Here is a 17,028-nt window from a genome sequence, read left to right on the forward strand (position 1 = left end):
AGGTCGGGGGCAGCCTTGGCTGCAGTGACCATGAGATCGTGGAGTTCAGGATCCTGCGAAGAGGCAGCAGGGCACCAAGTAGGATCGCAACCCTGGACTTCAGGAGAGCAAACTTTGGCCTCTTCAGGGACCTGCTTGGAGGAATCCCATGGGTTAGGGCCCTAGAAGGAAGGGGCGTTCAAGAGAGCTGGTTAATATTAAAACATCACCTCCTCCAGGCTCAAGAGCGGTGCATCCCTATGAGCAGGAAGTCAAGAAAAGGAGGTAGGAGACCTGCATGGATGAGCAAGGAGCTCCTGGCAAAACTCAACCAGAAGAAGGAAGTATACAGAAAGCGGAAAGGGGGACAGGCCACTTGGGAGGAATATAGGAACGTTGTCAGAGTATGCAGGGATGCGACGAGGAAGGCTAAGGCCCGTTTGGAATTAAATCTGGCAAGAGATGTCAAGGACAAGAAGAAGGGCTTCTTCAAATACATCAGTAGCAAGAGGAAGACTAGGGAAAATGTGGGGCCTTTGCTGAATGGGGTGGGTGCCCTGGTGACAAAGGATGCAGAGAAGGCAGAGTTACTGAATGCCTTCTTTGCTTCAGTCTTTACTGCTCAGGCCAGCCCTCAGGAACCCCAGATCCTGGAGGCAAGAGAGAAAGTCTGGAGAAAGGAAGACTTTCCCTTGGTCGAGGAGGAGTGGGTTAGAGATCATTTAAGCAAACTTGACACCCACAAATCCATGGGCCCTGATGGGATGCACCCACGAGTGCTGAGGGAGCTGGCAGACATTATTGCTAGGCCACTCTCCATCATCTTTGAAAGGTCATGGAGAACAGGAGAGGTGCCTGAGGACTGGAAGAAAGCCAATGTCACCCCAGTCTTCAAAAAGGGCAAGAAGGAGGACCCAGGGAACTACAGGCCAGTCAGCCTCACCTCCATCCCTGGAAAGGTGATGGAGCAGCTCATCCTGGAGGCCATCTCCAAGCATGTGGAGGAAAAGAAGGTGATCAGGAGTAGTCAACATGGCTTCACCAAGGGGAAATCATGCCTAACCAATCTGATAGCCTTCTATGATGGAATGACTGGCTGGGTAGATGAGGGGAGAGCAGTGGATGTCGTCTACCTTGACTTCAGCAAGGCTTTTGACACTGTCTCCCATAGCATCCTCATAGGGAAGCTCAGGAAGTGTGAGTTAGATGAGTGGACAGTGAGGTGGCTTGAGAACTGGCTGAATGGCAGAGCTCAGAGAGTTGTGATCAGTGGCACAGAGTCTAGTTGGAGGCCTGTAGCTAGCGGTGTCCCCCAGGGGTCAGTACTGGGTCCAGTCTTGTTCAACTTCTTCATCAAGGACCTGGATGAAGGCACAGAGTGCACCCTCAGCAAGTTTGCTGACGATACAAAACTGGGAGGAATGGCGGATACCCCAGAGGGCTGTGCTGCCATTCAGAGAGACCTGGACAGGCTGGAGAGGTGGGCAGAGAGGAACCTCATGAAGTTCAACAAAGGCAAGTGCAGGGTCCTGCACCTAGGGAGGAATAACCCCATGCACCAGGACAGGCTGGGCGCTGACCTGCTGGAAAGCAGCTCTGCCGAGAAGGACCTGGGAGTGCTGGTGGACACCAAGTTAACCATGAGGCAGCAATGTGCCCTTGTGGCCAAGAAGGCCAACGGTATGCTGGGGTGCATCAGGAAGAGTGTTGCCAGCAGGTCGAGGGAGGTGATTCTCCCCCTCTACTCAGCCCTGGTGAGGCCACATCTAGAGTACTGCGTTCAGTTCTGGGCTCCCCAGTACAAGAGGGATGTGGCACTGCTGGAGCAAGTCCAGCCAAGGGCTACAAAGATGATTAGGGGACTGGAGCATCTCTCTTATGAGGAAAGGCTGAGAGAGCTTGGCCTGTTTAGCCTGGGGAAGAGAAGGCTGAGAGGGGATCTTATCACTGTGTACAAGTATCTGAAGGGAGGGTGTCGAGAGGATGGGACCAGACTCTTTTCAGTGGTGCCGAGCGACAGGACGCGAGGCAACGGGCACAAACTGAAACACAGACGCTTCCATCTGAACATGAGGAAAAACTTTTTCACTGTGAGGGTGACAGAGCACTGGAACAGGTTGCCCCGAGAGGTTGTGGAGTCTCCTTCTCTGGAGATATTCAAAATGCGCCTGGATGCAATCCTGTGCAATATGCTCTAGGTGACCCTGCTTGAGCAGAGGGGTTGGACTAGATGATCTCCAGAGGTCCCTTCCAACCTCAGTGATTCTGTGATTCTGTGAAAACACAGAAGTCAAGTACAAAACAGAACACATTTGGGATAACTGGAACACTGGCTTCCCCAGGATTTTGTTTCAGCTTTAGCTTAGGGTGGGAGGTCACAACCTCAGTCTTGGATGAATTTCTAAACTACTGTAACTGAAAACTGGAACACGTAATCTTGCACAACTGACAGTTTCTGCATAAAAATGTTCAAGCAAAGCTACCACAGAGTACAAGAAACTGCATCTTATCTAGAAAATTAAAGTTTGTATAATGAGGATAATTCAGCACTAACCTAAGTTTTAGCAATAAAACAACATCTTTCTTACTAAAATTTTCACATGGATGTATTTCACCTCAAATCTTGGTCATTCTTTGAACTGCACACTGGAGAACTTTGATGAGATATTGATGCACTCAGAACACTAGTGGCAAACTTGCACACAACAGATCAGGAAATAGGATAATATTTCAGTAAGCTAAATGACAATGAATAACCACCAGGCACTTTTCCTTTCTCCATTTCTACTTCAAAAAAAAAAAAAAAAAAAAAAAAAAAGAGGGGGTTAAGGAGGTCACACATCATTTATGCTGTTCATCTAAGGAACAGCTGGAAGAAACACCTTAAAAATTGCTAGTTTGGGAGTAATTTCAGTCAGCCTGCAGCCCCAACGATCACTCCCCATTTTAAGCAGTCAGAACAATTTGTTTCATTAAGTAATTCCATGTGAATATTCTGGGACCAGGATCATCTATGCTTGCCCTTAAATATACACTCATATTCAATGACAAAGACAGTATGTCTGCCTAACAAGACTTCAGAGATCTGATCAAGTGCAGCAGTTCTTGCTAACACTGCAAACCACTACACAGAAGCACACACATGAACTTTTGGAGTAGGGACCAGGAAGATGAGAGGTTCCAAAGACCACCAAGAAAGGGCAGCTGAATGCTCTATTAGTATCTCTATCCTCAATGAATCGAGTTTCATCTGCACAAGAATACCTATAACCAAGTAATAGTTTAAAAAAAAATTGCTGGCAAATTTCTTGCTACACTACAATAAGTTTCCATATACTAATCATAATAATCTCTACCAAAGTAAAAACCCATTTCTAGGACTTGAGCAAATTATCTGAAGTACCACAGAAGGATAAATTTATAAACTTAGGTGATTTATGCACTACATCAGGTCAGATTAAAACTGACAGAATATTTTTAATAAATGACAGGAGAGTATATACAGAGATGCACGTAATCATTTCATGTACTCCAATCCTAAAGTTTTGTTGTTAATGGTTACTGGCAAGATTTTTATTCAATCACATAACATGATACATAGGCGGGAAATTTTTGCCATACAGTGAGTTAGTGGTGTAGAAAAAAAACAAAACAAAACATGATCTTCAGTGAGGAAATACAAGATAAATATAGCTGGCAAAATATTTATCTCTACATAATATGCCTTTTGAAATCAAACAGACTTTTCACACTTAAAACAGAAGGGTCTGTAGACCAAAGTCAGCTTAGTTAATGTCAGATTCCTACATTTGGGTGGTGGGGAGAGGAAGAGGAAGGAAGGAAGAGCAGGGAGATGGGGAGGTTTCAGAGACCATTATCAAGAAAGAGTACATCATGTTCTTTCTGGAAGCAGATGTCACTGTCCCTTACCGTTTCTTGTTACTTTGGTGTTTGAATCAAGGCCAGACATTTAGAGTCTGTAGAGTGGGGAAACAATCTCTGCTGAGCAGATTATCTGATTGGAAACATCCAACACAAGCTCCAGAAGCTGCACTGTCCTTCTCCTAGTCTTGGTTGGAGGAGCCTAAGACATCTATTATATGTTGCCTTAAGCAGCATGAGACTGACCTACTTGAAGATTTGGTCCCTCCTTGTACCATGCTCTCACAGCTGTCGACAGACAGAATCCTTCATTGCTGGAAGCGGACAGCTAACAGAGCCTTCTCCATGAGTACACCAAGATTCACATTTGCTTCCAGCATGGCGCAAAATAACCTGCATTTAGCAACATGGTTGGTATGCTACAGGGGACATCCATTTGAGAAGTGTTCTGCCAAGGGATGTGGTATGCTTCTCTATAATAATGGAATGAAAGAAACTTCTGCAGGATGCTGCCTGGCTGAACTGCTATATGAATTATTATTTTAGAGCTTGACTGTTTTGCCAGGCCATCTAGAATACTGTGAGAGGTATTATTAATTATCTTAAAACTGAATGAAATGCTTAGTGTCCAGCATAATGAAATTTTATTCAATATTTACAATACTGTAAGAGCACTTTTGGACAAGATGGTTAAGAAAATAACACACATTCATATATTCATGTATGCAAGACAAACAGGTCTATTGAATTTTGTTGTCAATTACTTTTTCTTGGGGAAGTTGGTCAACAAAGAAAGGTCTCGAAACTGATTTCTGAGGCATAAACAAAGATAGCAAATTTGAACTAAATTTTCTTAACAAATTGTTTTCAAAGTATTTCTCTCACATCTGTGGATAGAGCAGCAAAAACCCACACTGTGTAAATGCTATGAGTACAAAGTGTGGTTTCACAACAAAATAAACATACGTAGGTTTAGAAAAAGCACCAGAGGTGCAAAAAAACCTCCTTTAAAATAGTGCAATTAGCACAGAATCGAACAGTACAGCTGAATGTAATCAATGTTGGTTCAATGTTGGTATGTATGACAGGAAGGAGGTCTGTTGGCTTATTTGGAAAAATTTCTAGTAGAGAAAGCTGAAATGTAGTGTTTTTCATAAACCATGAAGAGAGATATGCTTCCTTGCCTCCATTCTAGCAAAACTACCAAGCTGACATAACTAGCATCCAAGATACTCTGTTCAAGTCTTACTAAAGCAGATGAATAATCATACGTTGATTCAGGCATTCATGAATTAATGATACACAATGCTCCATCCCACATTAATTCTGGTATCATTTCCTATACTTAAAAAAAAAAAAAGTTATCAGGAGAATCTGTCTACAGAACCAAGACATTTCATATCAGTGGACAGAAATCAGACTAGAGAAATCACTATTTAATTGAAAGTCATTACTAATTTACAGGAGGTAACGAATACATTCACCAAAGTACAGCAAGTGTTCAGACTTGTAAACTATTAATTTCTGCAAATCAGGGTTGCTTTGCAAAACAGTAACAGCACAGTATATAGTAACAATTTAATCCTTCTCAGATATAACAATCCTGCTTAGGCTTTACTGATATCACCTGGTGTTGTCACTGCAATGCCACTGCATCAACTCAAACAACCAGAGACCAAGGTGAGAATGAAAAAGTAGAAAATACAAAGACATGACACTTTGATTTTATATTCAAAACTTAGTTTTAAAAATAAAGTATTTTAGCGAGGTTTTAAAACCAAGCATTTGAAATAGTAATGTACTCAACATCCTTAAACACTGCATTCATTTAATGTAGGCTTTTTACACAAAAAAATGTCTACTGATCTATTTTGACATCAATTTGTTTCTTGTCTCTGAAGTACACAAAATAGTAGCACTCAAACTTTGAAAAACAAGAAAGAAGCCATACACAACAGAAAGCCACCTGAGATCTTCAGTCAAGGAGACAAAGCTTCATGAGTCACTTACCTCCACCTCACAAACCATGCTTAGGGACCACTGAACCAGCAGAACTCAGAACAGCTACAGTCTACATCTCGGGCATCATCGGAATTATTTACTTTTCTAAGTGACATTTGTACTAATTCATTGATTGGAAATGAGTAGGTTTGCAAGCTACACCAAGGCCTCAGTTCTGCCTAAGGAAGCTTTATTTCTAGTGGTAATGCACAGAATCAAACTTGACTCAATCTAGGGATTAAAATATAAAGCAAAACACCCACATTCTTTGTAAGTTATGACAACTCTTACCCAAGTTTCAGCATTTTCAAAGTTCTCCCCAGGATCTGCAGAATTGGCAACAACTCTAGAAAGGACTGGACATACCTACTTCATATCAGGAGGCTGACTAATGCCACAAACAGAATGCGGCAAGAGAGCTCAGGATAACAAGAGGGGTTGCAAATCCATGAGAAAACTATTTACATCTGGTGCCCTCACTCTTTGCTCCTATGCCACTCCCCTTCCTTCTCACCTTTTTATCCCCCTTCATTTGTAAAAGTTTCCTGCCAGCACAAGAACCCTAGACAGACAGTGACAGCTCCAAATAGCCAGAGCTTCTCCATGCCTACTACTGTTAGTCACAGGAAATGTGCTCAGACCTCAGCCTTCCTTCACGTCATCAGTCTCTCTTGGGCTAAGGAAGAGGAGGAAAGCAGACAGTTTCAGAATGAATGACTAAGAGAGAATAGGAATACTTAAGAGACTGAATATACCCATTTAATGAACTTCAGTAGTAAGATTTATAATTATAAACATTAAATAAACTGAGTTATTACACAGACACTGAATTACACCCGAATGCCTACCACCAGAACTGGAAAGAATAGGATATATTTAATCTAAGCAAAGTAGGTGATTAACCTACACGATGTTATCATCATGACCCTCACACCCCTTCTTCCCCACTCATGCAAACCCTTTTTTTCCTTCCTCTACTTCATTACATTTACATGTTGTTTCTTATCTTTTATTAAACACTGAATTACTTCAGGGAGGGACACTTCTTATTTTATTTGCTCAGTACTTAAGAAATATGGCACCATGTCTTACAGGGACCACAGGTGGGTATAAAAAGCTGGTGGCACCCAACACCCACACCTCTGTGATTGGCTAAATACTGCATTAAATGGATGCTGACTCACTAACACAGGTAATTTGTTAACTACTTGGTAAGGAGATAGAAGCAATCTAGATAATAAAGTGAATATGACTACTAAGCATGAGAGGAGAAAGCACAGTGAATATGCACATTTGGCAAAGGTTTTGGGCACAAAATTTAAAATTTTGCGTATTGAACTTTCCAATACCAGCTTGTGAGATTTGATCAAACAAATCCCAGGGCAAGTCATTCATCTGAATGACCAAAAGATTGTCACAGTGTGCACTCCTGTCCCAAAAAAACAAATGATCTAGAATGTGCTGGTCTCCAGCATCCCAGATGAATAACCTATTGCTTATACACCATTAATGAGAACTATAAAGGTAATATATTCCCCTCCGTTTAAAACCTGCTCAGGCAGAAGTACTCTGAACACACCTATTGCATCAGGTAGATACTTTGTCACTTCTACAACAGCTTATGCACAATTTTGGATCCTAGAGCTGTTTAAGTCTATTAAGACACAGAAGGCTGTGGATAGACTCGGCAGCAGAACCTTAGGCACACACAGAATTCAGATAGCAAGTTTTACAGACTTTGTTGAAGAGTGCTAGTGGCACTCTAAATGCATACCTTGTGTCTGTGACCTTTTGCAGAAGTATTGCTACTGGCTGCTCCATGAAATTATACAACATATTTTCAAGTGCTATTATCCGAACCATCTAAAAGCTTTATTTTAAGTTTATTAAGTTATGCATGAAATACACTGGAATAAGTTGTCAGAACCAATAACCATCTAGTTATTGTCTGAAATTAGATTAGAAAAAAGATATTAAGAACACAATAAATCTTTTACTTCCTTATTTGTGGCATTTCCCATATTTCAGAAACACTATTTTATAGCATAATAGAACTTTTCAAATCTAAATTGTTAAAAAAATAAAGTAACAGCAAACAGTTGCTATAATTGTACACTTAATTATAGATCTCACGCTACCAGCCAAGTCATTGTTAGGACACGTAAATTCCTGAGTTTCCTTTCCTTCCAGGGCAGAGGTGAGCAGTGCTAGTTAAGCAACCCTGAGATCTATATTTAGATGTCGTTTTCCCCCACCTGTGAATGGGCATAACTTTCTAATTGAAATTGCTATTATGAGCTTTTTGCTTCCTTCTGCATTTATTGTGTTCCGCTCTACTTTATAAAAGTCTATTAGGAGATATCACTGACCGGTTTTGATTACAGATATAATTAGCAATCTCAGAACTTGCTTGCAAAACTGCTGAATACTCATATCTGCAAATGCAATCAAACTCAGCTGCTCTCTGAACATAAAGAATGACACAAAAATAAAGGATGGTTTTGCTTGCTTGGGTGGGTTTAAAGAACAGAAAAAGAACTGTCAGATACTTTTTACAACTGTCAATTAATCTGTGTATCAATTCCCTGTCACAACAGCATATCATTAACTCATCCCATACGTACATTATGAAGATTGATTCTTGAATGTCAGTGTTCTCTATAAACAATAGCAAAGGAAGAACCCACGAGAAATAATACACTTCTATATTCAAAACAGGAATTAGATAGTAGGACAGGAACAAAACAGAATCACACGCAGAATTTTAAAAATGCCCCTATCTGAAGTAGGGAGATGCTCTCAAGGCAAGCGTCCAGTCTTAAAACTTTTTAGTAAATGGTGAACAATTGAACAGGTGTCTTTCTGGAAGCTGAAGTTCCGGTTTGTAGGAACTCATTAAATTCATCATTAAGTGCAACGGCTACATGATCATGACTAACCATATGCAACATCATTCCAAAACGTATTTTCAGTCTATTACATTTCATACAGGCATGTACCATCTGCCATTGAGGTACTATTTGTTTTTCTGTGACATTATCACATTACTCTTAAGAAAACTAATGCTGCTGCTTAATCTCAATGTTTGAGCCAATTTATAAACATTAAGGCTTGGCATGTTGTCGGATCTCCTCACTACCTGTCTGAGAAGCCAGGATGAAGTGTGTGGATTGTCACCTTTTACCATATAATTTAAAGCTACCAAACCCCATTGCAAAGCTAATTTACATTTCCAGAAAGACTATTCTAGATGTGATCTGCTTTATGGATGAAACAAAGCTTTACAGTCCCCTTGGATTTTTACTGTGCAACAGGATGACAATCCTTGTCTGACACACAAAAGCAATCCAGGACCACAAGTCATCTGAACTTTAAGACAAACAGTTCATGAACGTAATAAAGACTTCTGTCATTTGAAATTGCATAGCTGCAAGGTAAATAATCCCCAACTTTATAAGAAAGTTTAAGGAAATTAATATGCTGAATTCAACTGATTGGAAAATGGTCCTTTTTTGCCTGATAAAAAAATCCTCCGCAGATAGAACGTGAAGCAACCAAAGGATTTTAGAAGTGATACTTTTAGAATCTGAAAAAACAAGAATACAATTGTTGTTTTAAACCCTGGGTAGAAGATGACAGTGTCTGGAAAAGAACAGGATATGAGTTTGCCATTTTTGCTCTGTTAATGAGGTTATAGTGAGGGTTGCTTTTGCCTCAATTCTTAATGGTTTAATTACAGAACTTGATCTAAACTAATATAGCACAGTATAACATGCAGAAACCACTGGTTACACATAGGATGCAAGTCACCCCTAAGTTTCTCATTCCCAATCTCTGACACAGTCTGAAGAGTCTTCTCAGAGAAATTTACTGTCTGGAGGAATGTGAGACCTTCACAAACTGATGAAAGCACTCTCAAACTGCATGCCCTGAACTGCATTTTGAAGATTGTATTAATGCATTTTTCCAAAACCTTTTTACTGGAGTTGCCCATTCCAGTTCACAATATCTTCTAGTAATATATGAAATGCAATATTAGATCTAATAGCCAAACATTGACATGCAGCTCTATTCTCACTTCTGAGTGAAAGAGGAAACAAGGTGGGAGCTCTAAAAACCACCTGATACCTGTTGTGTTCTAATCTCAATCAATTCTTCCCAATTTTCTTAACAATAAAGCATATCACTTGCAGATTAGTGAATTCTAGCCTTTTGCAGAGGAAAATTAGCCACTTATTAAGCTGCATTAGATGGCACCTCTATGCAATTTTCTGTCTAGCACTAAGATACTTTGGAACAAAACTTCAACTTTTCCCAACAGACTGATTTTTAACAGATCAATCATGTGTATTAACAGCTGAAAAAGCACTAGATTTCTTTCTAGTGGGGAAAAATTTCAGTAAAGATCAGTAGCAAGATTAATGGACTAATTCCACTCTAGATACCAGCTTTCATTTTAATACCATTAAGGGATCAAAACTGAGACAGACTGATAGCATCAGTGATAAAATAATTCAACACAGTTTTAATGCATTTACTCGGAGATTAAGCATGTGGTCCACTGTTCCTGCAAAACTATTCAGATATAGAAAAGAAAGCATTTAAGGTTAATAGTAGTCTGGTGTTTTACACCAATGAGAAGGTGGACTGAGAATAAATGCTTACAGCATGATCTATGCTTTTAGAGAGACCAGAATGCGCACTAACAGTTAGGTAACACTAGTGCTATCATTACACCAGTTAAAAAGAAAGAAACAGTCTGAACAGCTTTAATTAGACCTGGCAGGCCACTATCTAAACCAAAAATAGCAGACATTAAGACAGAGCTTGACCAATTTATTTAACAGCCTTCACTTTAAGAAGTAGGCCTTCTTGCTTGACGCAAAAATGTCTGGGCAATCATTCTCCACATAAAACACATCTTTATCGCCACTGAAATGTTTTTTGTTTGTTTTAAATACATATTTAAAGAAAACTACAGCTGGTAAGCTTCAGAAGTAGTGAAATTTAAAGAGGAGCCTTTACTCTCAGTCAAAAATTTCTCTCTTAAGAGAAGTGTGGAAATAAGAAAATAATAAAAAAAACATAGAAAAGAAAGACTGTTTACTAACATAGCTTCTATCAGCCCAAGGTTTCTCAAAGACCTAGTATACTATACAGGAGATCCTTCCAATGATAAAGTCTTCAATGAGACTCTCTCCAAAGTGAGAGCCCCAAAAGAACCATCTCTTTTGCTTCCTCATTCATTCCATTGAGATTTCCTGCTCTGTTGGTTAACTCATTCCTCTCCCCTCTTCCGCCTGTTCCTCTTCCTCTTCCATATGTTCTTTGCCACCCAGAGTTGTTTTCCCCTGTCTTTCTAATACTAGGGTTTCCCTGACACTCTTCCATTTCACGGGAGAGTTCTAGATGATGAGCACCTCTGTGGATTGCCTACTTAAAAATTCAACACATATAAAACCAGAACTCTGGTCTCAGCCACCATCAGCAGCTGTTCCCACAGCTTTGGAAACTACCACTAGCTAGTGGTGATTCATCGGCTAGTGGAAATCACCACTATCCCACCTGTTACTTACTCATACCCACGATTCTTCTCAGTCATTCCTCCATCATATTCCTGTAGTCCCATTTCCCCCCTTCCCCATATATCCAAAACAAAATCTTACTATAAAAATAATTTCTACTAAAATCCTTGACTGTGTTGCTGTTCCAAGGACCCCTCTTTTCATTTCCAGTTTTCTATTACAGATAAGCAGCTCCTTTTCACTCTATTTTCCATACTGTTATCTCATTCAGAATCAAGAGGTAAACTCCTGATCAATCAATGAAGTTCAATTCTATCACCATTCTCAAGTTTTCAAAGCAGCATTTGAAACCATCCCCAGACCGATCTATAAAATTAGCTCACTGTGCATTCCTTCATCATTCCTTACCTCTTGCCTTCAAAACAATGCTCAAAAACAAAATCCTGACAATGACTAGGCTGCTGATGTGGAAATATCATTGTACATCAAGTTCACCGATACTTCCCCCCACCCCCACATCATTTCAATGTGCTCCGCTATACATCTAGGTCATCTCTGCCCATCCTAGGGGGCATGCAATCTGTTTTTTATGCCACACTTCTATTGAATCATGATAGGTGATTCCAGTTGCTTGTCTACAACTCCTTCGGGTTACATGCCCACAAAGGGCAATCATACTATTTGGAAAAAAAACTGATTTCAGGCATTTATTAAAATGCATTACATACATTACATTTGTACAAGCATATGCATAACAAGACCAGAGTTACATTGGTAAAAGCATTCAGGCTTTTTAACCAGAAAACTTAAATCAGAAATGTTTACAGGATCTGCTTCCCTGCTGTCCCAACCAGGAGCTAGCAAAAACGCAAATAAAGTTTGATATGAACATAAGATTCAAAAGAAGAAATATACTATGTCCTGACAACTGTATTCCCATATAACAGGGAAATGAATGATCTGTGGGAACCAGCCCTCAACTCTAACTTGATCTGTACTGAGAGCAAATGATGAAAGAGTATTCAAGCAATTTCTCTGACCTCTGAAAGATTTTTTTTTTTCTTGTGCTCTCATTAACTCAATTACAGCTGAAGAAATTACCTTTGTGCTTTCAGAGAGTTTTGTCTCTGAATTAGAGAGGAGATATTTCAGCTCCTAAATAAATATGAACACATTTATAACTGTGAATAGAGATAGAGTAAGTCTGGAATAATTTTTACTTGAAGCCTGTATTTCAGCACAGAGGGTAGGGAAGGAATGAAGGATCATCAGCAGCCATAAAAGCATCTATATTAAGCAAGAGAATGGCTTGAGTTCTAAATAGCCTGGTAGTAGCCAAAAGACCACAGAGGCTTCTTCATCTAACCCAGGATGAGAGGCAGATCCAGCAGCTTTATATCCTCAAATACCAATAGTAACATGCAAAAGACGAATAGTGGTCTGTTCTCACAGAAGCAATTAATTCAAGGCACAGAGAAGGGGAACATAAGAAGAAAGCATTTTTTCACATGATAGACTAGGGAAATTATGAATCCTACAACCTAAATATAAATTGAAGACACAGATGTAAGTATAGTGAGTGATCAGGAAGTTTAAAAAAAAAAAAGTGAGCCACTTGTCTGTTGAACAAGCCTACAAAGGAGTCTGATTCTTAAGAGTTTGATCATCAAGTCTTCCTGGATTCTCTAAGTTATGAAATACATCAAGTAACTCAATCATATCTGCTGAGTATATTAAAAAAAAGGATTGGATTTTTTTTAATCACCTTCTCAAGCACCTCAGTGGGCCTAACATAGCATACAACATATTTTAGGTGGATTTCCTGTTACCTTCACTTCAATCTTTAGCTTCTAACCCATAGTCATTGCTGTGTCTTTTTTCTTCATTTAATTAACAGACAGACACTTTTCACTCCTACATTATTTTGTTTTAAAATTGTAGCTTTCTAAGCATCTAATAAAACACCCTTAACTGATTTCCCTTTAAAATTGGAGGAGAAACGGAATTTCTATACAGATGACTTAGCTAAAGGGCTTTCAAGTGGTCTTTAGAAAAGGGAACAAATAAATGCTACTGATTAAACTTTATATTTATTATGGAAAATTAAAATCAATTCATAGTCATTTATACTTTAGCAAACACAGAGACATTTTAAATTATGCACTCACTCACTTGGCACCTTTCAGGTCAGGTGCTATTCTGAATCCTTCTGCACTGGCTTCTAAGAATATTGTGTCTGTCATCTTTTTTTTATGAACATTTTAGTATGATCAATGTAAGACCACTTACACATAAAAATGAAATTTCCTGTACTTACAGAGTTCACTATCCTGAATGCGACTACAATTTGGTGGCTTGCAGTAGCTAGGCATTTATTCTGTGGCTTACCTGAGAAAATACTGGTTAACAAGTATTAATGTTCTTTTATATTCTTCAGTTGTCTGAAGATAAAAATAGACAAAGTTATTTTAACCAAAATAACACCATCTCCTTCCCTTTTCCTCATTTGGTCCTTCCTAAGTTATAGGCAGCTATTTTAACCATCTAAACACATGATTCTTCCTACCAAGGACGAGTGATATTAAACAGAACAAGCTTATGCTTTTAAATAAACTTTTTTTTTCTTAACTGAGTACCTAACACTTTTTTTTTCTATAGATCCTTAAATTATTCAGAATCCTTAATCAACTCTATTTCCAATATCTTGGTTTTGCATTAAAAGAATAAAGGCTTTTTCCTTCCCGTACATGCTTTACTCTATTTGCTTATCCTCTACAATCAATGTTTACCTCAAATTTCCTCTCTCTTCTTAGAAAAATCCACCATTTTTTGCCCTAAAAAAAAGCCAATATTTCATAAGATCAACACTATTCGCTTTTCCATCACTCATCTAACCAGCTAGCTCACTTAAGAGATCCTTTTCTTTTGACTTCATTGGCTCACTGGCAGGAGGAAAGTCTGAAGATCACCTGAATCCTCTTCACTGTTTTGGAAGCAAGCTATCGAATGCTGAATTGCAAAAGGACATGCTTGACAGCCAGGCAGCTTGGACTTCAAGACATTCTCCATTCAATGGCTCTCTGAAATTTGCAGGCTGACAACTTGGCAGTAATTAGATGTTCCTAGATACAAAGCATTCTTCCTGTACTACCCCTTTCCTATTAAGGAAAGGAAATTTATTCTTCATGCTTTCTGTGTATGACGTCTGAACTGACTGCAAAACAGCTAGCGGTAAACTAGCCTGCTTCATTTTCCACTCTTCTTCAGTGATAGGCAGTATTTCTTATAGTGATGTGGAGTTTTCTAGCACATCAGTCTTTCCAACTCTCCACACAAGTGTTGTACAGCCCTCCAGACATGATAATAGTAATGCAAGAAATAATTCTATTCGTACTTTATATAAAAGAAAGCATTTTTGCAGGAAAAGCAAACTATGGCACATCCCCTACATCTTCCCATGACTACCTATGACATCCTTTAAAGTAATGCATATCACTAGACATTTCTGCCTCATCGTCATTTATTCCATTAACAGAAAAATATACCGCTGTATTATGACTGATGCTAATAAATCCTTAAGATAAATTCTTCCATGGAAAACAGAAGAGGAGGAGGAAACACTCAATCTCTGTGAATGACAGAGAAGCTACATCTAAACTGAAGAAATAGGCACACATATTCCTAAACCAGTAAACTGCAGTCAGCCAGGAGTTCAAAGACAACTATCAAAAAGAGATTTTCTTGTATAAATTTGCTGGCACTTAATTCTCTGTCTCCACTGAACAATGTAGCTGGAATAGGAGAGGAGAGAGGAAAGGGGAGGAGGAAGCCAGAATGTGTCATACTATTTAAATAAGTTGGACAGAAGTGTTCTCTCCATACTTCCCCTCTGAAACCGCCATGTATATTTATAACATTGTATAATAAGTGTTCTTTATTTGCTAGTTGCTGAATTGAGAAATAGTATCCAAAAACTACTTACACAATGCAAAAGGGAGCTTCCTAATTCCTAGTCTTTGCATAGAATTAAGCAAATTTGCCTAGATATATTCAAGATGAATGTGATTATCCTTCAAATATCCAATTTTGGCAACATCTCAACCAGGAAGCTTATCGCACAAGCCAACCCTCTGATAACCTAATCTTGTTATAGACAGGCTCCACTAGTAGCACGCACATTTTTAAGTAACAAACTAACTGCTGTCCTCCATAAAGTCTTGAACTGAAATAACAGTCAAAGCAGCAGTCTAAAATATTTTAGTGTTCAATGTCCACAAAGCTGAGAATTGTTTTACCTACCTATCAACATAGCTTGTTCATACCACCTCTGCATTACAGAGGACACCAAGCTGACAGAAAGAGTTCCCAATACAGACTGCCAAGACAAAACAAGTCTTGCACTGACTTAATTAACCTTCGTAACTCAGCCACCTGAGATCGGTTTGAGTAGGCACTTCATGCCAAAACTTGTCAATAGAACTAGGAAGGAGGAGAACTGGGCCAACATTTACTGCTACAAGGGCAAATGAATCAGCAAGTCAAGAGGGCTCACAGAGTAAATACGCAGACCAAGGCTTATATAAGAAGCTTGGAGCATATCCAAAAACTCAAAATAAAGCCATAAGAATACTGAAGGGATGGGAGAGAGATAGGGCTCCTCTCTAGCCAACTTTTTATTTATTTACTCAGATGGAAGTCTTTATGGCAAGACAGTGGAATAGGATTTTCCTTAGCTTATTCTAATCAAATGCAGCTTCAAAAGTTGCATCCTTAAATAAAATGTAGTTAAAACACCAAATATACAATATTACTCCACTGCAAAGGAGACTGCAGTACTCTGGACAATTGAAGATTTCAGGGACTTGTCAAGTTCACTTACTAGGTAGAACATGAATTACAAAAAGGGAAATAAAGATCTGATAAATTCTAGCATTTAATATTTGATTTTAAAATTTCTTTCACATATTTCAGCTATACTCAAGTAAGAATTCACGCATGATCTCTATTTTCACTGTGTATTTTTAGTACCTGTAAATACCATTATCTTCATTCTAGATCTAATCATTTAGCAGTGTGCTAACTGTGAATTTAGCACCACGACAAGTTACGGCATCTTTTCCAGAAAACTATGCATTTCAAAACTTTGAGAAGAATTTGGAGAACACATGCTCAATTGGCAGCAGGAAACCTCTATCCAAGAGGATCAGAAAACATCATAAACACAGATTATGTCCCTTGCAATACTACAGTAAATACTTCATCACATTGTGCTGTACAATTCAGCTATTTGAGATAAGCCTATTGCAAAGGCATCATTTGCTTCCCAGTCCTGGTCTTTTTTAGTCAGTAGAGACTTCTTCCCCCCCCCGCAAAAGGCTCATTAATCAAGTCTGTCCCATGAATCAACACTTAGGAATGAATGAAGGGCTACATATAAAGTGAGAGCAAACTAATGTAAAGCAACTAAAAATAAACTATTGATTAACCATTCTATTTGAATTATCTTAAGCAGACTTAACAAGCATTTCAATGCCAAAACAAGCAGATCTACAATGAAACTAGGATTATAAAAGAAGAATCTAATTCAAAACAGAATTATTCTTACAGATGTTTGAATATTATCAGTCTACTGTTATGCACA

General features: G+C 38.9%; 1 protein-coding gene across 11 annotated transcripts in view; it reads right to left on the minus strand.

Moving 5' to 3' along the window:
* The window catches only part of ERBIN (erbb2 interacting protein), a 118,013-nt gene that overhangs the window by 79,135 nt on the left and 21,850 nt on the right, over positions 1–17,028 (minus strand). The window contains exon 1 of one of the 11 annotated variants that reach the window (XM_067315211.1): positions 15,687–15,703. The exons of 8 other annotated variants lie outside the window; for them this stretch is intronic. The gene's annotated coding sequence lies outside the window, so the exon portion shown is untranslated. Of the gene's footprint in view, positions 1–13,775; positions 13,796–15,369; positions 15,408–15,686; positions 15,704–17,028 lie in introns of those variants that run through there. 2 more of the 11 variants (XM_067315210.1, XM_067315212.1) reach the window with 2 other exon arrangements.

The sequence above is a fragment of the Apteryx mantelli genome, chromosome Z (assembly GCF_036417845.1).
Source record: "Apteryx mantelli isolate bAptMan1 chromosome Z, bAptMan1.hap1, whole genome shotgun sequence".
NCBI classification, from domain to species: domain Eukaryota; kingdom Metazoa; phylum Chordata; class Aves; order Apterygiformes; family Apterygidae; genus Apteryx; species Apteryx mantelli.